Source organism: Phacochoerus africanus, chromosome 1 (genome assembly GCF_016906955.1).
Source record: "Phacochoerus africanus isolate WHEZ1 chromosome 1, ROS_Pafr_v1, whole genome shotgun sequence".
Classification (NCBI taxonomy): domain Eukaryota; kingdom Metazoa; phylum Chordata; class Mammalia; order Artiodactyla; family Suidae; genus Phacochoerus; species Phacochoerus africanus.
In genome coordinates this window covers 49,075,823-49,099,895 of record NC_062544.1, presented here as the reverse complement: position 1 = coordinate 49,099,895, position 24,073 = coordinate 49,075,823, and the positions used below count along the sequence as shown (strand labels likewise).

The 24,073-nt window shown below is 39.0% G+C and overlaps 1 long non-coding RNA gene across 1 annotated transcript; it reads right to left on the bottom strand.

The window, feature by feature from the left end:
• Positions 1–1,641: 1,641 nt before the first annotated feature.
• On the bottom strand, positions 1,642–24,001 carry LOC125111814 (uncharacterized). The gene is made up of 5 exons (XR_007130945.1): positions 22,651–24,001; positions 20,685–20,892; positions 7,255–7,312; positions 3,529–3,568; positions 1,642–1,758 (listed from the first exon to the last, which is right to left on the bottom strand). It is a non-coding gene; the product is annotated as an uncharacterized LOC125111814 (long non-coding RNA).
• Positions 24,002–24,073: the final 72 nt, after the last annotated feature.

The window sequence follows — 24,073 nt, the reverse complement described above, 5'->3', positions numbered from 1 at the left end:
CATCACAAATTATAAATCAACTATAGTTAAAAAGAAAAAAGAAAAAAAAAGCAATATGGTTTCTGCCTATTTCTCTCTTAGGACTCATGGCCCAGGAATCAGGTGGGGAAGGAAACCCAGGCCAAAGGGAGAGGCCACATATAGACATTCCAGTAAACAGACCCAGCCATGGTCCTAGCCAAGAGCTAACTTCAAATGTCAAAACTGTGAGTCAGTTTTCAGATAATTCCAGTCTTTGGTCTTTGAGTAGCTCCAGTGGAAGTCAAACGGAATGAGACATGTTATCCCGTTACATTTTAGACCTATAACTACGTCAGTTTGGGAGTTCTAAGAAGTGCCAGAAATCACACATGCAAGAATTTTTTTATGCAAAATGCCTGTGAAGGAAAAAGTGGAGCAGGAGGAGCTGGAGAAAAGAGCCTTCAGACTATGATGCAAGTATCATACTTTTGAAAAGAGGGAAAGAAGAATCGAGAGTTGGGTCAAAGGAACTTCAGACTGTATTTCTGGAAAAATATTGGTTAGGCTGATGGGGACTCCCTAGGAAAAAATTGCCTGTAAAGAGTCCCACTCAGGCAAAGACGACCAAGCTTCAGTTCTTTTGCCATGCTCAGCCACTGGCTGGGAGGAACCCTGGGAGATGATGGTTGTGGCATGGACACCATAGCAGATTCGATGGTATAATAGAGGTTGTCAGTTAGCTCTGTTCCTCACTGAAGTTTCTCCCCATGGCTGCCACCGTCTACTCCATTCAATGCACAGGTCTGTTTATCTAGGAACCTTTGGGTAGCAGCTCCCTCATACTTCCCATGGACTTCACCTCCTGAGAGGACTTTCTTTCTTAAAAAGTTCTGTTTTATTGACTCCGATGGCGCTACACATCATTGATTTTCTCTGGCGACTCCATCTCCGGGTGCTTCATCTTTCTTTGTATGACCTTTTTAAATAAGGGGTCTCCTAGGGAATAGGCCATAGGTCCTCCTCTTAGAAGATGAAAATCAATGGGACAAATCTCAGCTGTCAACACAGCTCAGCTGAGCTCAGGATCGCAACTGGTGTTACGTCCCTCCTCCACTACTCATTACATCTATTCATCTCTAATTTCTGCAGGTCTTTGTGACTGTATACCTATAAAGGGAGTCAAAGAAAGAGAATTATTATAAGGAAATGGTTCACGTGATTGTGAAGGCTGAGTAGTCCTAAGATCTGTAGCCGATAAGCTGGAGCTCCGGGAATGCTGATCTGTAACTCCAGTCTGAGCCTTAAGGCCTGAGAACCAGTGGAGGCTGTGGTATAGGCTTCAGTCTGAAAGCTGACAGGCTCGAGCCCCAAAAAGCCCTGATGTTTCAATCTGGGTCCAAAAGCTGAAAAATGTCCCAATTCAAGCAGTGAGGGAGGAGGAGTTTCCCCCTACTCCAGGCAGAGTCAGCCTTTTTGTTACATTTAAGTCTTCAATTGACTGGCAGAGGGCTACCCACGTCAGGGAAGGAAATCCACTTTACTTGGTTGGTTTACCAACTCAAATGTTAATCTCCTCCAGAAACACTCTTAGAGACAGGCCCAGAATAATGCTCGGTCAAATATTTGGGCACCCTGTGGCCTGGTCTAGCTGACACATGAGATTACCCACCACAACGACTAGCTTGGTACAATCCAGATCTTCTCTCCTGTGGGAGCTGAGCTCTTGGTAATCATATCATCCTCAAGCCAGGGCTGCTGTACATGTCCATCCACAGTTTTAACTAGAAAAGATGGTACCTCAAGGTACCAAAGTAGATGATTTGAGTTCCACACATGTTCCATCATACCAAGATCACCAGAAATAGTAATCATATTGGCTACATGATATTAAATTTATTTATTTTAAAAATCTGGTGTCAATAAGTGTGGGTATTTTTTTCTGTCTATTATTGAGCATCAGCTAAATATCCTTGATGATAAGTTCTTTGCTATTTGAAGCTAACAGTTCTTCACTATTTTCATTATTTACTTCAATAACTCTATCAAGCATTTCCTTAAACTTTGGGAAAAAAGCAGCAAACTGTGAAACAAGTGTCTTCCATACTTTTTCCTTGTATGTTGTGATATAGTCTGTCAAAGCCTGACTGATAAGTTTTAAGGACCTTCTTGATGTCAAGACTACTTCAGAAATCCTTGAATGGAGGACTAACACACCAGATACTACACATAGTATGTGAGAGGCAAAAAAGACCACTTAAATAGGATCTTCCTAATCAATAGCACTACAAACCAAAAAAAAAAAAAAAGAAAAACAAAACAAAACAAACTACTCAGGATGTTCCTAATCAATAATAATAAAGGAATATCTGTGAACATTATCTGCTATCAAAAGTCCTGTTTGCAAGAATTCCCTTCTTCATGTATCCCATTTTGAATAATCATGAGGATAACATTTCCTATAATCATTAAACATTCGCTTTGCAAGGCACGCTTCGACAGTCTTTTAAGGGCCATGCGGTTTGGAGAATGATAAGCTAACAACTGTACCTTAACAATTTCCACCTAAAAATGACATTAGCCTATCTGTGGAGGCTTCAAGTGTTAGGCACTGTTTTCTCCTAGTAAATTGAAATAAATCTACATGATGACATTCATCTCCAGTGATATCCAGTTTCATTGACATTGAAAACATGGTTTGTTTATCAATAGTTTTCTGCCATGTACTGGAGAGAACCATTACAGTCTCAGGATAAGCAGCAGCTGATTCACCTAATTTTTAAGTAATTTTTAAATCTTCTTAAGTATCTTGGACCTACTCAAACTAAGGTATTGTGGTGAATATCTCTCTCCTCCACCTTTTTTTCTTCAGGTCTTTGAAGATGTTCAGTGCTTTCTGCTGTATCAATGTGGGTCTTGATGACATTCCACAATGACTGAGGCTATCAGTACACAGCATTTAGCTATTTCTCCAGTTTTTTAGTACCAACCACACTGTTCATAATTCATCGTTTTTCTTATTTTACCTTCTCACATGTAGAAAATCATTGTATGCTCAGTAAGTGCAGACAAGTACATTACCAGGCTATATGAGTTTCCTCTCTCAATTCACTTTAGTTCTTACAATCTTTCTTCCAATAGATGGGTTGTTCTGGACTTGAGGCTCAGCTAATTTCTTAAAAAATATATAATGCATAATATTTTAGACAAAGATCCTACCAGGAGAAGGGCTAAGACAGAAACACAATCTACATACATCCTCTCATTCAAATTCTTAAAGCAATTTAAATGTTTTTACTGATGCATTAGATTATGTTTTCAATAGTGAACGTGAGGAAATTTTTGCAAGTATTTATAGTGAATATGTGGTTAAGAGTTCAGGTAACTAGAGATTCAGAATATTTGCAATATTTTATGATTCACTGATGACTCATCTACAAGAGAAGAGAACATGTTTTTATTTGGACCTATAAGCAAATGTGAGTGGGATACGGCTGTCAAGAGGATTTGAATTTCTTGAGGGTGTGGGTAGAGCAATGCTTTCAAATCCAGAAAGAAAATACAACTTACATTTAAAAATACGAGACCACTGGGGAAAAGAAAGATTGATCTGAAAAATAAGGAGACAATATGAGTGTTTTGTCATAAAAGCAAATACAAGAGAGATTATATAATGAATTATGCCAAAAGTTTGAGAAAATACCAAGTTCTACTTTCACACGGAAAGTTGGGATGGCACTAAATCATCCTAGATTTTTATGATTGATTTAATTACCACTCCAAGTAACCTTTACACTTTTGATGTACCCTAGAAAATAAGAGGATAAATTATATAGTTACATGGTTTTAATTTAAAGAACATTTTAATATACCACATCAAATAGTAACTCTAGAAAAATGCCAAAGAGGGGCCAAATATGGTTGTCTTTGGATTCCTGTCAATATTTAGTGTGGTCTCAAGTCTATGCTACCTAATAAGAATGTACCACCACCTTGTGGAAATTCCTTCAAACTACAGACACATGATCCTAAGACCCAGATGGATTCAAGGAACAGATTATCAGAGCAAACTATTTTACTTTCATTTAATTTAGTTTGACTGTTGTTTCTGCGTAGTTCACAACAAAATCATAGTCTCAACCCAGCCTTTCTCTTCAATTTGAGTCCTTTCTTTCCAACTGTTTGGTTCACTTTCCCACCTGATGCTTTGCTGCCACTTAAAATACCATAACTTCCAAACCAAATTCTTCATACTAGTTCTATTTAAATGAATGGACACTCATACAGTAGGCTCCGCTAGTCAGGTTAAAGATGCTGGCTTCCTTGACTTATTCTCCTGTGAAAATCCACTCCACCTTAAAATTAATCACTAAGTTCTGCTAGTCCTAGCTCCTAAAGATCTTTCCCATCTATTCTCTTCTTTTTATCTCGACTGACAAAATCCTCGATTAAGCCTTCAAATTTGCTTACCTAAGCCATTATCACAGTCTTACAATCAATATCCATGGTTCTAGTGTCTCCTTGTCCCCCATTACCGCTACTGTCTTGCTCTCCTGTGTTAATCGGTTGACTTGGTTAACTTAGGCATTATGATCTCCAACACCCTTTTCAGTGTCTAAATGTTCACTGACTTCTCTCCTGCCAGAGTGTTAAATATGTGCTGTTCCAACCACAATCTCTACTCACTCTGTCCCAAATATGCTCTAGTTCTCTCCCATCTCTGCTGCTATGCTCTAGTCTCTCTGGTATGCCCTTCTACCTCATCTGGAAGTCAGAATTCTTGTGAGTGAACATTTCCACAGTGATATATAGAAAACTTAAAATATTTTTGACAGGAAAAAAATTGAAGATTTGTACATGAGACAAGGTCAGCAGCCTCAAAAGATTTTCCCCACTCTGAAAAGATATTCTTATCTGAAGTTAAAGGGATTCACATGGAGTAATGGCTATTCACTTGACAAGTGAGATAACTAAATCTACATTGGTAATGAGTGTCATTAAAAAAGGTGATATATGAAGAGAGTGTCTCCTATCATATCTTAATTTTGATCCTCTTAATTTGCTATATGGCTTTTGTCCCTTTGGCATAAAATTCTGAACAATTATTTGACTTAGAGTTTAGCAGGCATTTTGATCTTCCAGTTCTATTTGCTAGCCCAAATCTCCTTACTGAAAAAACCTTGCATCTTAATCAAAAGAACTTTATGTTTTTCCAAAGAACAATGCACATAATGCATATAACTTTAGTTTTTTAAAAAATGATTTATTTGTACTGGGCAATATAGATTAGGGTGAGCTGATGGTAGAGGAACTGGCCATAGGGTATAGCTCTGCATAGAACTGGGGATATGTTTAAAATCAGATTAGATCAGAATTTCAGCAGTGTTTTTTCCAAGAAATTTGACAGATTGGAAGGAGGCAAGATAGACCACATTTTAAGTATATATACCAGAAACAGATCGGATGAGCAGAACTCAAAAGATTATTAAACAGAGGAGAAACTCTTGGGTAGAGCTTTTAAGCTTTTAAGCAGCACCAGGGAGAGCTCCCTGCATGTGTTAGTCTCCACTTGGAGGAAACTAATGGTCTTTTCTTTTCCTGCTGGCATATGCATGAGATAAGGGCAGCAGCCTCAAAAAAGCGTGGTAGCAGGACCTTGGACCCTTCAGGTCAGGGTCTTGCCACCCCACCAGACAAGCCATCTAGACCAGCTGAGTCGCCAAGGATGAGACAAATCTAGAATAAATAGTAGAGGAAGGAGATGCTGGATGTCAGCTGCAGCCTTTAGACAAGCTGCAGCCGAAGAGGCTGGATATCAACCATAAACTTTCTCTTATTTGTCTTGCTGAGGAAGAGCCCCACTGAACCTCTTCTCCGACTGCTGCAAAGTTTGCTGAAAGCTTTCAGATCTGTTCTTAGCCCCTGGCAGAATTACCACAAGCTTGAGAGCAAGACAGCCATCTTGCCACCACACCAAATGACTAGTAAATACGGGGTTATAAAGGCTAGGTCCTCTCACTTCATGGGACAACCTTGAAGGACCATGCCATCTTCAACCATGAGGATAGGTAAGGTCTTTGTTGCATTTGTGTCACAGCCCAAATTCTCCTTTGACTCAGTTCTATTTCCTTCTTTTTCCAAAGAGCCCACTAATCAACTTCCTGCATATTAATCTTCCATTTCAAAGTTTGCATCCCAGGGGACTCAATATGATATCTACAAATAGTAAGCAAATTAGGTACTTCTGTAAATGATAAAAGCTTTGGTTAACAGCTAAAACAGATATAACCTTCATGGTCTATGAAAGAAATAACCATTATATTACATATATTTTGTTATATCATCAATGTGTTCAACTGATGGAAAAGTGTAAGTTATCTGAGTTATTCTTATTTTTACCCAACGGGAATGTAGATGTGTGCATTTCAAAACACCCTTAAATGTTGGGAAGTTATCTTAATACTGAAGGGATCTAAAGTTATAAATCCTCAATGCCTATATCCTATAATCATAGACAAAGATTAAATCATGTATATAAATTAATTTTCAATCAAAGTATCCTAAGTTTTAGTTTCAGGAGGATAATTATTCAAGTAGAGTAAACTCTTTATTATCCACCATTATCAAGAAAAGGAATGCATTGTTTAATTATGTTCTCTTTAATAGAGATTGCATATGTACTATGTTTAAATTCCAATTTTCACATAATTAAACCCATCAATATACATTTAAGATACAGGTGACTAAAAATAGTCTAAAGGGTATTTTTTTTAACAATTCAAAGTCATTTTAGGATCTTGCTACATCACACATTTATCAGTGTAGCCATTGTCATTTAGGCTTGCAGGACCAACTACTAACAGAGACTTTTCTACTTTTGGATCCCATAATAATTATTATACTGTTATAACACCATTGGAACTATATGTTCTAGATGCAAAGACCACCAGAGACTATCATGCTCTCCCTTAGGTACATCCCAGAATTGAAAAAGAATAGATGAAGTATTTGTTTAGCTTTCAAGTTATAAACTAGTCAGTATGTGTGACTTAAGAATAACTGGGGAAAAAAAGTGAACAGTAGTGGTAAGCAGATACAAAAATATGATAGGTCAGTGCTGAGTAACATGTGTACCTATCCCCTTGGCTCCAAGGAAATCATTGGCAACAAGAAGCTCCTTCATTAGCATCTTTGCTCACAAAAGAAGAAAAGGTTGCTCTGATATATTTCCTCTGAACAACTACACCTCACTTTATGAATACATCTACATGCACTCAGTATCATTTCAGCACTTACACTCCTTGTTGTCAAGGAAACAGACATCAGCATCACTTGGGAAGTAGTGAAAAGAAACCTGTAAAAAAGAAGTACATTATATGTTGCAGGGGTAAGAGTTGCCTTCTCTGAGAGAGAACTTGATAGGTTTCCAATGTTAATGAATAGAACTCTAACTCACTGCAAAACATGAAATCTGAGCATGACAGAAAAGATGTTATGAACAATGCTTGCTGATGACAGAAAAATAAGCAGGGTAAACTGGCCTTATATTTACAGAGAGATTTATTACATAGCACATTCATTTCACCCAACCTAAAGTATGCTATGTCCACATTTGAAAAATAATAAATAGGCTTAATTTAGTAAGTTAGTCATTTTTAAATTAGTTACTATAAAGAAGTATATAATCAGTTGGCCAAACCCAACTAATTTATTTCAAGCTATAAATTCACTTGTTTGAGGGATGTGTTTTTTTGTTTTTGTTTTGTTTTGCTTTGTTTGTCTTTTGAGGGCCGCACTCGCAGCATATGGAGTTTCCCAGGCTAGGGGTCTAATCGGAGCTGTAGCCACCAGCCTACGCCAGAGCCACAGTAACGCCAGATCTGAGCCATATCTGCGACCTACACCACAGTTCACAGCAACACCAGATCCTTAACCCACTGATCGAGGCCAGGGATCGAACCCACAACCTTATGGTTCCTAGTTGGATTCATTTCTGCTGTGCCATGACAGGAACTCCAAGGGATGTGTTTTTGTTAACATCAATATATTGAAATGATTAAGAGCTCAACTTCCAAGTATAATTTCCAAAGGGAGAAAAAAGATGGCACACTCAGAGGGGTTTAAATAAAAATCAGTGAATGAAGGGATTATTTGCAGAGCTGTGGGAAAGTTGAGAGGGACAACAAAGAATGCCAGGGGTCAAGCAAAAAATGAAAGCCATTGCCACCCCCAGGAACTCAAAAAAAAAAAAAAAAAAACAAGAAAACCCCCACAAAACCCTAACCCTAACCCTAATCCTCCAGAATTTGGTCAGGGTATGAAGAACAGCCAGCAGGATCTATAGTTGTATTAGGAAGCAGGCAGGGAAGGAGCAGGGAGGCTGTAGGGTAGAGAAAAACAACATCACTTCACTTTTCTTTCACACTAAGACTCTTACTAAGAAACCCCTTGAGTTGAAGCCCACCAGAAGCCAGAAGACAAGAAAGCCTGGAAAATGCGGTTTGAATAGTTCTGCTTTCCAGAATAGGACAAAGACGAGTGGAAAATTGATCTAGGGAACAAAATGGAAAGTGATAACCAACATAACCACTTCTTGGTTATACTACCTGAGATATATTACTTAACTTCTGTTTCTGTTTCATCATCTCTAAAATCCAGCTAATAACGGTATTTTCTTTAGAGGGACATTGAGGAAATTATATATGAAAATGGCTAGAAAATCATAACCACTCAATAAACTTTAGCAATTTTTTTCCAAGTCAAATTTTTTTTTTAATAAAACTTGTCAAAGTAATTCATGCCATGAAATGTGGAGAGGGTAACTTGGGAAGTTGAAAATTTGGAGTATATCCAAAACATCAAGGTCTAAATATATACAACAGTGTTTTTTTTTTTTTTTTTGGTCTTTTTGCTATTTCTTGGTCTTGGGCCGCTCTCGCGGCATATGGAGATTCCCAGGCTAGGGGTTGAGTCGGAGCTGTAGCCACCGGCCTACACCAGAGCCACAGCAACGCGGGATCCGAGCCGAATCTGCAACCTACACCACAGCTCATGGCAACGCCGGATCGTTAACCCACTGAGCAAGGGCAGGGATCGAACCCGCAACCTCATGGTTCCTAGTCGGATTCCTTAACCACTGCGCCATGACGGGAACTCCTATACAACAGTGTTAACACTAAATGGAATAGTGGTTAACATTTTTTTGTGTTCTTAAAAAAAAAAATAAAAAAAAACCTTTTCAAATTATGAAAAGCAATTCTTTCCTAGTTGTAATGTATAAGTATATTGCCTACTGTTAATCTCCCAGTAGTAGAGTCATCAACTTCTCTCACATTCATAGCTAGTTGGGGGGTCTGTGGTCTAAAGACAGAAAAATGGCTTCCCAAACATTCCAGTGTCCTAAATCTCAGAACCTGTAACTATGTTACTTTATACTGTTACCTTATAGGCAAAAGGATCTTTGCTGATGAGATTAAGTTAAGGGTCTTAAAATGAAGAGATTATCCTGGATTATCCAAGTGGGCCCAATGTAACCACAAGGTTCCTTAGGAGAGGGAGGCAAGAGGGTTAGAGAGACAGAAGGAAATATAATGACAGAAGCAGAAGCTTGAGTGGTTTGAGGAAGGGGTGGTGAATCAAGGGGTGTGTGTAGTCTCTAGAAGCTGGAAAAGACAGAGAAATGGGCTGTCCCCTAGTGCCTCCAGAAGGCCTGCAGACACCTTGAATTTAAAACTTTAGCTTCAGAACTAGAAGATAATAAATTTGTGGGGTTTTTTTTCGGTCTTTTTGCCTTTTCAAGGGCCACTCCTGCGGCATATGGAGGTTCCCAGGCTAGGGGTCCAATCGGAGCTACAGCTGCTGGCCCACGCCAGAGTCACAGCAATGCCAGATTCGAGCCGCGTCTGCACCCTTCACCACAGCTCACAGCAACACCGGATCCTCAACCCACTGAGCAAGGCCAGGGATCGAACTCACAACCTCATGGTCCCTAGTTGGATTTGTTAACCACTGAGTCATGACTGGAACTCCAAATTTGTGTTATTTTAAGGCACTAAGTTTGTGGTAATTTGCTATTGCAGAAATAAGAAACTAATCCCAGGCTCTGTGAGAACTGGTTTCTCTTTGACACCCAAGATCCAGTTTCCACCCATTTCTGGTTTGGTCTGTGTCCCTTTGGCTTCTACCTGAGATCCATGAATGAGAGGTCCTAGCAGGGATCAGGAAGGCCAGAAGAGAGAGGCCAGCGTATTTATCCCTGTCCCACCCACTGCAGTGATGCTGATGTTTTGGGCATTTTTGGTATCTCCTTATGGCCCCCACTCGTAATAGGTATCCTTCCTTCCACAGCTTCCAGGATCCTAGGCTCAGGGGCAGTCACACCCCATTGCCGCTAGTCCCAAATGCTTTAATACCTCTGTTGGTTCTCTTAACCCTGCCCATGCTCCCTAAATAGTTCCTTCATTAATAGTTCTCTAGTTAAGCCCTTTGAATATGCCATCTTTTTGCTGCCAATAAACTCATTCAATACAGAATATTTTTTTCATATTATTCATTTAAGATTCAATTAGTAGAGTCTTAAATTTTCCTTGAGGTGCTCTGAAAGAATACCAAGCATAAGATAGCTTAAGACCATGTGATAGCTTACCAGAAATTAAAACTTTAATTTGTTCATTTTTTGAATTGAGTTGTAACATGTCTGTTCCTCTTTAGAAAAACTGAATTCTCCCTCACTAAAAAATAATAAAAATTATATATATATGTGATAGCTATTCACATTTACATGCAAAAAAATAGCATTCACAAAAATTGTTACAAAACATACCTTTAGAGAGTAGATACTTTCAAGTGTTTTAGGCATTTTTAACAAATTAGCAAAGGCAGAAAGAAGAATAGGAACACTTTTCATGAAGTAATATAATTCATCACAATATTGAAGGTCAGTCAATATAGCAGATCATTATAGGAATAAATAAATGGTAGATATAATTTAATTTTAAAAAATCTGTGCCTATCAGGAACACATTTTATTTATAGTCTATCAAAACTATTATCCAGAGTTCCTGCTGTGGTGCAGAGGAAATGAATCCCACTAGTAACCATGGGGACACGGGTTCTATCCCTGGCCTTGCTCAATGGGTTAAGGATCCAGCAGTGCAGTGAGCTGTGGTGTAGGTTACAGACACGGCTCAGATCCTGCGTTGCTGTGGCTGTGGTGTAGGCCGGCAGCTACAGCTCCAATTCGACCCCTAGCCCGGAAACTTCCATATGCCATGGGTGCAGCCCTAAAAAAGCAAAAAAAAAAACAACAACAACAACAAAAAACACTACTATCAAGGCTGCCTTTAGAAACTATATCAATGTAGGAGTTCTGTCATGGCTCAGTGGTTAACAAATCCGACTAGGAACCATGAGGTTGTGGGTTCGATCCCTGGCCTTGCTCAGTGGGTTAAGGATCTGGCATTGCCGTGAGCTGTGGTGTAGGTTGCAGACGCGGCTCGGATCCCGCATTGCTGTGGCTCTGGTATAGGCTGGCAGCTGCAGCTCTGATTAGACCCCTAGCCTGGGAACCTCCATATGCCATGGGAGCAGCCCAAGAAATGGCAAAAAACGACAAAAAAAAAAAAATTGTTTTCAGTTACCATTTTGTTACACATTCTACCTGGACTCTATCCTCTTTCCCCCTCATTCATGGGTAAATGTCACAAAGGGGAACAGAGGAGTATGGATGACTCAGTACACATTACTGCTGCTGGAAATGCCACAAAGAGTCTTACATATACAGACACCATAGTGTCAGTTCGACAGTCTCACTGAAACAAAGACACAAGAACAGGTTTCACTCTCTAGATAAGGCATAATTTTTTTTTAAAGCTTCAAATCAAAGTATTGTGAAAATATAAAACTAATTAAACATGCACACTAAGATGATAATTTTAGCTCTTGCATTTAGCTATAAAATAGGTATCTATCTCTACAGGCATATTAAGAGCAGAAAAGATTCATACTTACATTGTCTGCACTAATCACTTGTTTGAATTCCTCTAAGCTGCCTTCATTAGACTTACTGGTACGTGTTAGTGAAACATAATGTGCTTGAAGTGCACAATTATGTATGAATGCTTACATTTCCAAGGTCAATTTAACATTTTTACATAATATTGTAATAAATAATGTGTACTTTATAAGAGAACTAAAGATGGGATTCTAATTAATATATATGATAATTGGTCTGTATTCAGTATGAGGTATTAGTGCCTTTTTAACTTGATGTGTACTATATTACAATAAACGTGGAGTCTACATTATAGTGGTATGATATGTTATACATTACATCATGGATAATACTTATAAAATCTCTGTACAACATTAATAAGTATGTGCTTATATTAGTATTTTTTGAATGTTGTATATTTCTGGCCTCTCTAGGAAAATAATAAAGCCATAAATTTCCACATAGCTAGAAAAGTATAATGATCAGCAAACTATTAACTAGCAATTAAGTCCTTAGTGTATTTCCATTCTTAAGTCTTTTGCCACTGGAACAGGAGCATATCTACAATATCCTTCCTAATGCTTCTACTATATACCACCAATAATATAACCATAGTAATAATAATAATGATGGTCAGTCATATTTCCCTAATTACAACTCCTATACACCCAAATTGCTTTATATTTACAAATTATTTTCATTATCAATTATCTTATTTTGTTCACTTCAACCTTGTGATACTCAAACCTTTAATGGTAGAAGTATGCATTGCAAGTGGCAGTAAAGAAAATTTAGATTTATTTTCATCTCATTTATCCCTTGCAATGAAGACTTACATTTTATCTTCCTGTGAACAGACTTAGAGGCATGCGTGCCTTTAAGAAATCTTAAGAGATACCTTCAGAACACTTTTTCTGAGTTGGTGCTTGAAAACCAACAAAACTGCTGATGTGAGGCTGCCTCAACCCACCAGGGGCATAGGATGAGAGCAATGAGGGTACCTGATGGGCTGCATAGACGTAGGAACAAACAAGGGCTGAGAGAACTGGACCGACTGCATGGGAGTCCAAGTCACATTGCTGGACACCTGAGCTCAGTCAGGACCAGCACAGACCCCCAAACGACCCCCATGGAGTGCAGTGTGAGAGCATGTCTCCTCAAGCACACAGATGACAACTGCCCTAAGAAGTGAAAGGTCTACCCCAAGTCACCTTGCCTCATCATTCTGCCTTCTCAAAGGACCACAAAGCCTATTCCTTTTTCCTTTGATTCACCGGGTAACCTGGCTATGAAGCAGCATTTCCGTTTACAGACTGTGAAGGGCAGGTAGATGAACACCTGGCGAGAACAACTGGGGAAACTGAAGAATGGACTGGGTGCCCTTTCGGCTGCGAAGCTGATCAGTGGTAATTGCTTACTCACTTCATGCAAAGACTCGATGTAAACACAGGTTCTATGGCATCTTTTCAGGAGTTTTGGAGAGCAAAGGAGATACAGTATGGTGCTTATAACACGCCTTTTTTCAATAACTTGAAATAGAAAGATCTGTGGACGATTTCCTCCTTTGAATACTGAAAGTCAATCCAAACACTCAGAGATGATTTTCATTTTCTGACTTATTACCCCAAGAAATTACAAGTCATCCTAAATAATTTAGACAAGCAACCCACAGTCCCTTTCAGATAACTGTAAATACTTTGTTAGGCAAGTCTTTGAACGCTTACTTGAAAGACTAGAAATGTGAAAAATGCACATGACTCCAGTTAGAACTTCACAATGAACTTGGAAGGGCTCTCCTTATCTAACAGAAAAATGAGAAATCAGGCTGGTTGTTCAGGGAGAATCTCACCTACTCCAGCTTCAGAGAGAAAATCAGTATGGACCAGATCTATCTTGGACCAAGGACATTTTGATTGCTAGAGAAGAGAATTTCTATAAATACTAGAGGAGAGTTGAACTCTTCATTTTGTTTCTGTTGGAAGTATTTATCTGCCCACCCAAAAAGCTTCCTAAAATATAGCTTATTGAGATTATTAAAAAAGATAAATATTTAGAAGGATACAACATACTCAGCATATTTTTAGAAAATGTTGTTGATATTAGCAGCAGCAGCTGGTTGTTTATTTTACACAATTTTGAAACAAAGGCCAATCAAGATAAATCCTACAAGTTCTAACTAATATACTGATTCAGGATGTGATAGTTAAAAAAGCTTTCTCTTAACACAGTATATATAAATTATATATTATAAACATGTCCATAGATGTCTTTAAAGTAACCCTTTCTCTTAAAAAGTATATGTAGGAGAAATATGTAAAACACATTTTCCATATATGTTTGTAGGTGGGTGTGTGTGTATCCCAAGAACACAGGATATTTTCAAATACTATTGAAATGTTGTGAATAAAGTCTAGTTATCAACTACATTATGATCCTACAGATGTAATTATGGGTGTGACAGATAGTTTACAAGTGTCCTATACCCGTATCAATGCAGTATATCACCTCATTTGTATCTTTCTTTTTTCTCTTTCTAAAGGGATTCTCTGGAAGAATCAGAAAAGCAGCTCCTAACATCCAGGAACTTGGTCTGAGGCTTACAGCTGAGCCTCAGTATCGCTAGGAGCTGGCCTGGCGCTCACAGCTAAGGCTTGGTGTTATCCTGTTTGACCCAATGGAACAATCTCACAACATCAACATGAGGCAAGCTTTCTCTATGACTCTAAAAGACAAGGCCACTTTGTAACTGTCTAATCACAAGTCAAAAACCAAGCCACTGTACAAACCACAGAAGTATCAAACATCTCTTGCCTTTATTAAGTGATTGCTGCTTCTTAAGCAATTACAGATTTATCTTCCTCCCACTCTTCCGTGCTAGAAAAAATATGCTAAAATACCCAATGAGAAAATTAACCTCCCGCTATCTGAGAGCATCCAATCCAGAGTGAGCACACTCCCATGTCTTTGATCCCTCCCCCAAATCACCCAACAAAATGTATCTTCAATTCTAACATCCTTTCACGAAGACACTCCCCAGTTTTCCATGGTGTGCAGTTTCTCTTGCTGCACTGAACAATAAACTCAACTGTTCAACTCCAAGTGAATTCTTGGTGGTCTGGGGATGAAAGGTGTTAACACTATGTAAAAATCCTACAACAATAGTATGTTGTATTAAATATTACATATTGATATCAATATATAATATTGGTATGTAATGTGTAATATTGATCTTTTAAATAAATATGGATATGTTATATATGTATAAAATATAAGTCCATTTTTTTAGGGGCTCCACCCATGGCATATGGAGGTTCCCAGGCTAGGGGCTGAATCGGTGCTGTAGCCACCGGCCTATATACCACATCCACAGCAATGCCAGATCCAAGCTGCTTCTGTGACCTACACCACAGCCCACAGCAATGCCTGGATCCTTAACCCACTGAGCAAGGCCAGGGATTGAATCTGCGTCTTCATGGATACCTGTCAGATTCATTTCTGTTGCACCACAATGGGAACTCCCATGTTTTATTATATATATAATACATGCATATGGGAGTATGTGTAAATGCACAGAGAAAGGACTGTGGCTAACAATCTCTACAGTCAGGGAATGAAGAGGTATTGGGGTGTCTGAAAGAGGGCCTTCACTTTGATTCTTTTTTAAAATTTACAGACATATGTTCTTGTATTAATTTTTGCAATTTTTTTTTACTCAACTATTTCCTTATATATTTTCCTTACATTTCCAGAGATTGTAACAGGAATTTCATTTGGTTGCAAGTACTAAAGATGCACCTGTCTATAGTGAAAGAAAGGAGGGGCTCATCCTCTGAATGCAAAGGAAGCCCATGGGGAAACAGTTGTGGTAGGCAGAATCCTAAGACGGCTTCCAAGATTCTCACCCTCCTGATATACATGCCTTTTGATTGTGGATAGGATCTACGAATAAGATGGGCTCTCACTCCAAAGATTAGGTTATAGAATGTGGCAAAAGTGAAAGGATTTTGCAGATGTAATTAAGGTCCCAAATCAATTGGTTTTTGAGTTAATCCCAAGGGAGATTATCCTAGATCACCTGACTTCATTAGATGAAAGGCCTTACAAGAAGGAGTGGGCTCTTCTGAAGAGAGAGATTCTCCTGCTGGCCTTGAACAAGCTAACAGACATGTTGTGAACTATGGAGATGGCTACATGGCAAAGTCCTGAACTAGATGTTGAGAGTAATCCTTGTCTAAAAACTAGCATGAAAATGGGAATCTCAGTCCTACTACTGCCAAAAAATGATTTCTACCAACCACCTGAGTGAGTGTGGAAGCAGATTCTTCCCCCAGTCAAGCCTCCTGATGAGAATGCAGCCTGGCTGACACTTTGATTGCAACTTTGTGAGACCTTGGACAAACAACCCAACTAAGCCATGTCTAGACTCATGACACAAGGAAACTGGCAGGTAATAAATGGGTGTTATTTTAAGCTGATAAATTTGTGGTAATTTGTTATGAAGCAATAGATAACTGGTACAATAGTTCAGAGATGGTATTTTGGCTCTATAAAATAATCAGAGATTGAGAAAACCCTTCCATCTGCTCATTATGCCTGGCTTCTTCCTCATACTCATCCCAAAGACACAAGATGGCTGCTGGAGCTCCAGCCACAATGCCCAAGTTCCAGTCAAGGAGAAGAGAGGAAATAAGAGCAAGAGAGATGAGTGCTAATTGTCTGTTACCCTTTAAATAGTTTTCCCCAAAGACGCACACATACACCTCCACTTATACCTTACTGGATACTCTTATCTATAAGAGAGGCTAGAAAATAGAGTGATTTAGCTGGAAATATATTCAATAGGCAGACAAATGCCAAACAGGATTCTATTAGCAAGGGAGAAGAAAGGTGAGAGAGGAAAGAATATTGGTGAGCAAACAGCAATCTCTTCCCCAGAGAGGGGGAAAAACAGAAAAAAATTTCTGGCACCAAACAGCCTTTCAAATGTCTTTTTATTCTGCTTTAAAGGTTTTCTGGGAGGATGAGCAAAATGGCTGAAGGAAGTCAAGAGGTACGGACTTCTTGGGGATATAATGTACAACATGGTGACTATAGTCAATAATATTATGTTGCATATTTTGTAATTTTGTATGGTGACGGGGAAACAATGCTCTTGATTTTGCTCTATCTCCTCCGCCCTCATACCCTTCTCTAATTTTAAGGGAGATATTTGTTCACTCATGCGGTACATATCCTGCCCTGTGGAAAATATAAGCCAAAGCAAAGAAACTAAGCTGAATCTTTCCCTGATTAGTGATGTTTAAACCCCAAATCCAAAACATGAAGACACAAATCTTATAGTTAAGCTCTGCCATGTTACATCATTTCTCTTTCCCCTTGTTTCTGCCTCTGTATTTTTCTAAGTGATTAAGGATAGAATCAATATGATTACCTGAAGATCAGATATTGAGGTTAGCTTGCAGCAACTTACATTTTCAAGGAAGAAGGGAGCTGGGGATGAGCTGGAGACTTGTCCACAGGGACAGAAAGAGTAAGGTGGCCAACCTGTCTGGAAAGCCATGGGGTGCAGCCATGCATTGGAGGCAGCGTCCAAAGGGTATGAAGAGCTCAGATATAAATCAGGTTGACTCTAGGACCCACTGGGCCACAGAACAAACTGCCCAGGAACTGTGTTCAAGTGAGCCAGGCACTGACTTCTAGGGGAGTTCAGTCAAAGGCAGCAGGAGTCTAGGAATCTAGCTGGGAGACCATTAGATAATTCACCAGTGAGCTGTTGAAAGCCAACAGTGTACAGTAATGGAAGATGTGGCTCTCTCTTAAGAGTTTTTGATGATGATGGAAAGACTTATGACTAAGCAAAGTAGAAAGTGATGTATCATAAAAAATTATCTACAAAGTGCTAGAAATGATAGATTAAATTTGACTTTGGGGAAAGCAGGATATTTGAGAAGCCTTCTTGAAAGCCTATCTTGGGATCCCTAATGGTAATAGTACAAGAGGAAGTGAAAGTGCTTAAAATTATGGAATTAAGCAATAGAAAATTCAGATGGGTGTTACCGAGCAAATGCTAACAAAACTGCAATCAGGGCAAGGGTCAAGGCAAGTTCCTTCCCCTATTCAAGTACTGTATTTCATCATTTGCAATGCTGTGCATTTGCCCTTTCCCCTATCACCATACTGTAAAAAGTATATAGTAATTATAGTAATAAATAATAGGGTACCACAATACTCAAATTTTAATAGCTTTATTAAAGCATAATGGATATACAATAAACTGAACATATTTAAAGTGTTTAATTTGGTAAGCTTTGACATATGTGTACACCTGAGAAACTATCACCACAATCAAGATAACGAACCTCTAAAAGCTGTATCAGCTCCAAAAGTATCCACTGTAATCCCTCCCTGCCTCCTCTCCATTACCCATTCCATCTCCAATCTCCTGCTTATTTGATTTGTCACTCACTATACGTTAGTTTGTATTTCCTAGAATTTTATATAAGTGGCATCATAGAGTATGTCCATTTATTGGTCAGCACATTTGCTCTGAGCTTCATCCATTCAATAGCATGTATCGATAGTTCACTCTTTTTCATTGCTGAGTTGTATTCCACTCTATATCACTCCTTTTAGATCCATCATCTTTGTTTCCTTTTCGACATTTGCCTTTCTTTCCTTTTTTCTTATTGTAAAAATGCTTATTATAGAAACCTTCACAATAATTCAAAAGGGTAAAGGAACAGGGGGAAAAAATCACCTATAGAAGGTTTGGTATTTAAATTAAAAACCAACAAACAAAACTAAGCAAAAACCTCTAAAGACTAAAAAGCCTTTGTGACTGTCCAGGAAGTAAATGTTTACAAGTTATTTTGTGTCCCTTGAAAGATACTTGTGGAGGGGTATAGTGGTATTTCAGTCTTGGTAGCCTTGCCTAGAACCACCATGTAGCGCTATCTATTTAGTTCTCCAAAGGCTGTTATGTAAATGTTTTCCTTATACAAAGGACATCTTAATGAGAAGAGATTATGAAATGAGTTAAGTTGTTAAATCTAGTAATAAAACATGAGGAACATATATTAAAAGTCTTGAAGATCCAGAGGCTAATAGCAACCAATAATCTTTACAAATCAGTATTACCCCAAAATGAATGGCATGAGAGCTGAGAGGGAATGCAATTTTAATTACCATGTGCTATCAAGAGTATTTCTACTGTTGAATGACAAATAATTTTCCTTTTTCCAACATTAAAAATCTTTAGGTGTCCTCCATCTGCCATAGGATACACTGGGCAGCTGCTTCTTTTAGGCTAGCAAATATCAATGTGACCTTGGCCAATCAGCCTGCCTGTACTTTGGAGAGTATACTTTGTGAAACATATGGGTAGAGAAGTATTCATGCTTGGCAGAATTTGCTGTCTCCTCTGCTCAGTATTTTACTATGATTAATCCCCATCCATCTCTTCACTGCTTCTGCCACTGCCGAAGACGATGCTGTCAGTCTCATATTTCTTCTCTATAGCAGACGCCTTTCAAATGTTGTTGGATTCTGGCTGGGTATGACCTTTGATGGGGCACTGCTGCCTCCTACCAGGCTTTTATGGGTCTGTTGGTTGGTGCACATGTGCAGACATTCTGACTCTATGACCTTCAGAATAGATGCTATGAGTACAACTGTATCTGACCTTTCCAACATTTGGGACACAAGTGCATGGGTGCGAAGAATGCTCCCTCGTGTTTTGGCTTACATTCTTCTCACATCAGAAGAGCTACTAGGAGAATGTGAAGCCAGGTCAGAAATGCTAACAGAGCAGCAGTGTTGCTGGCAGCCCTTCAAGTTCCCTGGCATGAATTTGAGCATCAGGCAATTTTTTCACAACATCTTTCCGTTTTTATTAAGGTTTAAAAAGCAGTTCCAAATACATGAGTTACACTTTCTGGTATAATTGAATCTGTAGAAAGGGCAAGAGCTAACAAAATCTCTCAAAAACTATAAAGTCACCTTAAAAAAATTCCTTCTCAAAAGATATGTGTATATGTATGACTGGTCACTTTGTGGTACAGCAGAAATTATCACAGGCTGGTAAATTAAGTATACTTCGATAAAACTTAAAAAGAAAAAAAAAACAAAAAAACAAAAAAACTCCTTCTCAGATTGAGTCTTTTCTCCTTTTTGAATCCTGAATCCTGCTGTTAAATGAAACTAGTTATACAAAAAACCATAGGAATCCATTTTATGGTAATTTTAGTACTTTCAGTTCATATTTTCTGTGCTGATTCATTTTATCAAGAGTGATAGTGAGTTCACTTATGGTAAGCATTCTAGTGTAAGTTGTTTAAAGGTGCAAAACAACTTTTTAAAAATTATTGCCAAATAGTCTATATTTCTATAACCCCCCCATCAGAGTTTTAAAGTTTAAATGCCAGATTAAAATAACTATAAAGACTACTTTTTCCAAATTTCCATCTACTTTCCCAACCTCCATCTACTCCTAGTAAAGATCTGGGTGTCACATGAACTGGGTCACCAAGGCCTGTTCCTTTCTATTGTTCCTCTTGACATTCATTCCACTCTTTTCTCGTCCTCAATAAGCTTTCTCTTTCCCTCTCAAAACTGAATACTTTTCTCATCTTAGTCTAACATCTATTTTCATCCTCTCTTTTGATAGCTGATAAAGTCAGGCACACACAATTCTTTCTCCACTACCATATTCAAGAGTGATTTTCCACCCACTTACCTTTTCTTCCACTTTGAGAGCTGTACTCATGTTTCTTCTTCACTACTGGCATAATTCAAAAGAATCTATTTGCCCTGGCTCAGCATATCCAAAGTCATGTCAGCAGATCTGCAATGACTTGGGTACAGGATTATGGAGAAGCACATCATGTGATGTTTGGGACAGCTAAATCAACATCTCAGAATCGGAAGAAATACACCATCCATACCTAAAAAGATAAGATTTCTATTTTTTCATCTATCATAGGAGATTCCAAAGCCAGTGAAGCTATAACCAGTGCTTCTCATCACTATCATCAACGGCTTGTACAGCTAAAAAAGGACAGTGAATAATAAATTCTAAGACTAAGCCAAGAAGACAAAATAGCACATTGTACCACATTCTGAAGAGGGACATAACATAATTTAAGTCCTGATATTCAAGTGAAAATCAGCAGGATGCTAGTTATAAGTAATAATATCATTTCTGACTTAGCATTACAGTACAAGATGCATTAATTCTCCTGGGCTATTACATTTATCTGGGGAGTAGGGGGGAGGATTCTTAGAAATAGCAAAGTATTAATTTAGCCACATTCAAGTAAGAGCACAAAAGATATGTAACAGTTCAACGTTTTTATAACTAGACTGAAGCTCTGATAGCAGAATGGACAGCTACATATTTGTTAAACATATGAATCATGATTATTACTATATTTTGATGATAGACCCTGAGTAGACATTACAGAAAGTAATATTTGCTCTTCCACTTTATATGAATTTCTTGTAAATTATGAGGTGGTAAACTCTCTAGTTATATTAACATTTACATTTAAATAAAGAAGAGCACAATACTGACAAATCACAAAAGTTAATCATAGTTGGTCCTTAAGTATTATCTAGGACTTATTTCTATTTTGTTTCTTGCTGATATGATATGATTGGAAATTTCAGACTAGTAAGTGCTAAAATATATACTTTAAACACACAATTGAAAAAAAAATGATATTGTGCAAACCGAAGGGGATTATTTCCTTATAGAATTAACCTGTAGCAAGCTAGCCATGAACCATCATGTTCAATGTGACTTGGGTCCATGAAGTTTCAGATTTTGTTCTTTTAACAATTCACCCTGAATATCATTTTGAAGCCTCCTAATTATTTTCTTGGAAGGAGGGTGTTATGTGTATTATGAAATAGTATTTCAAACACTTTTTCTAGAATTACATTGTAATATCAAAAAATTATTAGCACACAATTATATACATAAAACATATGCTATATACTTCTAATGTTTTTCATATATCTACGAGGTATATACAATCCATACACAAGGTCAGTTAAAATAGACCTCTATTATCAGTATTACATTTTTACCTTAATTTTTTTCATTTTTGTATTGAATTTTGTACAGTGGAGGCATTCCAGACATAAGTTAACAATAGAGAATTGAGGAAAAGCAACAAGGTAATTGTTAATTGTCTTGCCTGATGAACTCTTAAATCAACAAAGGAGCCTGCCTCTCTGGCTAATCAGCCCGCTTAGATTCCCAGCCTAACAGAAGAGCACAGAAGTGACTCTACACTGCGGGGCTCTCTCTTGTTTTCCAATGCAAACACCAAGTGAATTAAAATAAACCTGGAAAAAAATTGCCAATTAATACTTCGGAGGTATCTTTATTTCGGGTGTGATATTAATAACTAAAATATTCATTCAAATGTTCTGTATCAATGCCATCATTTCCGGACTCTGCCACCAAAGCAAGCGCAGAGGGGCTGTCGTCCTTAACAATTTTCTGGAATACAGAAGCTCAGAGCAAGTTAAGCCTTTATCAGTTGATGGCACAAGGAGATGTTTTGACAAAGGGTCTGAAGCAGTTAAAATAGTACCTTGATTCTTTCATTTCCACACGTGCATTTATTTGGGGGGGGGACCTGGGAGGTTGGGGCGTGGGCAGAGAAGGAGCAACCTAACATTGAAAGTTTTACCTTCCAACAGGGTTTAATCTCCGAGCCGGCCGCCGGGGCTGGCGTGTTCTTTTCCACTCTTCGTGTCTATGAAGTTGGAGGGTCTCCCAGCAGGCAGCCCCCAGGTGGCAGACAGAGACCCCCTGCTCTGTTAGTAATCTGCACCGCAATTCACCTTTACTTCACCGTCCCCACCCGGACCCACCAATGGGAGACACAAGGCAGGCCATCTGGTATTCTGGTCCCAAACGTGGGTTGCAAACAGATTTACCTAAGGAACCCAGGGGCCTCTCTGGTAGCTGCGCTCGCCGACCCGGGATGGAAAAAGGTCTGTGGGACATTGACTTTTTTTCCTTAAGTCTAGCAGTAATTAGGGCCGTGGGTGAAGATCCAGTTCAGTTTTTCCACTTCTTCCATTGGAAAGGTGGAATGGAAAAAGGCCTTCAAGCGCAGAACACTGAAGGTTTGCGGACGTGGGGAGTGCCCTGCTAAGAGGTTGGCAAATCGGAAGTCCGTATGGGAGGAGGCCGAGGGCACCGACGTGGAGGGGGGGATGTGTCTCTGTTTCCCGCTTTTCTTTTCCTCGAACTTGGGGTAGCCTAAATCTCTAGCGACCTCTGTGCTTGAAAGCAGGCGAGGGGGTTCTAGGAAATACCAGAAAGTTAATCGCAAGGTTCTTCTGGGCCGGCAAAGCACAGTCAGACAGGGTTTCCTGGGCCTTCAAGGAGAGCGAGCAACCTCCGCACCGCACCGCTGCGCAGGTGGGAGGGGAAGGCATTCTGAACCCTTCCGGGAGGCAAGTTATTAACTCAGTTGAATTGATCAAATGACGTTCTTTCAGAAAGGGGTCGTCTCCTGGGGCCCCCTTCTCGGTGGGTATTTAGCAGGTAGAGGCGCAGGGCAAATTCTCCTCTTAACCTGAAGTCGCAAAGAATTAATGAGTTTTCTTAAGCACAGATCAGGAGGCGTAGAGGATTTTAAATGCACACACACGGTCGAAGCGCATCCTCCCATCCACCTCCGCGAAGTCCAAGCAGATGACGACCTTTAAGACTGTCCCTAAAATCTTATCTTCTGAATTTACTAGCCATTTCCCGGGATTTGAAGATTTTTCTCCAGTCCCCAAACCTTCTCTTCTACTCTCACAGTCTGCTGGTAGATGCCACCAATGATTGCCTCTCCCCTTTAAAACGGCTCCCACCCACGCTTCTCTCCTCTACATTAAAGGGCCCCAATACGCTTTAGCCACCAGTTTAATTCGTAGAAAGTAGCTGTAACTCTTAATATCACCTCCACCGCCCACCCGAGAACTCCAACCCTGGACACCTTATTACGAAGCTTTTTTTTTCGAGCGCTGAATTCTGAGACGAAAGAGAGGGTTATTTGAGGCATCCTGGAAGATTTCCGGGCCTCCAATTCCCTCCCCCGCCTGTCTGGTAATTTT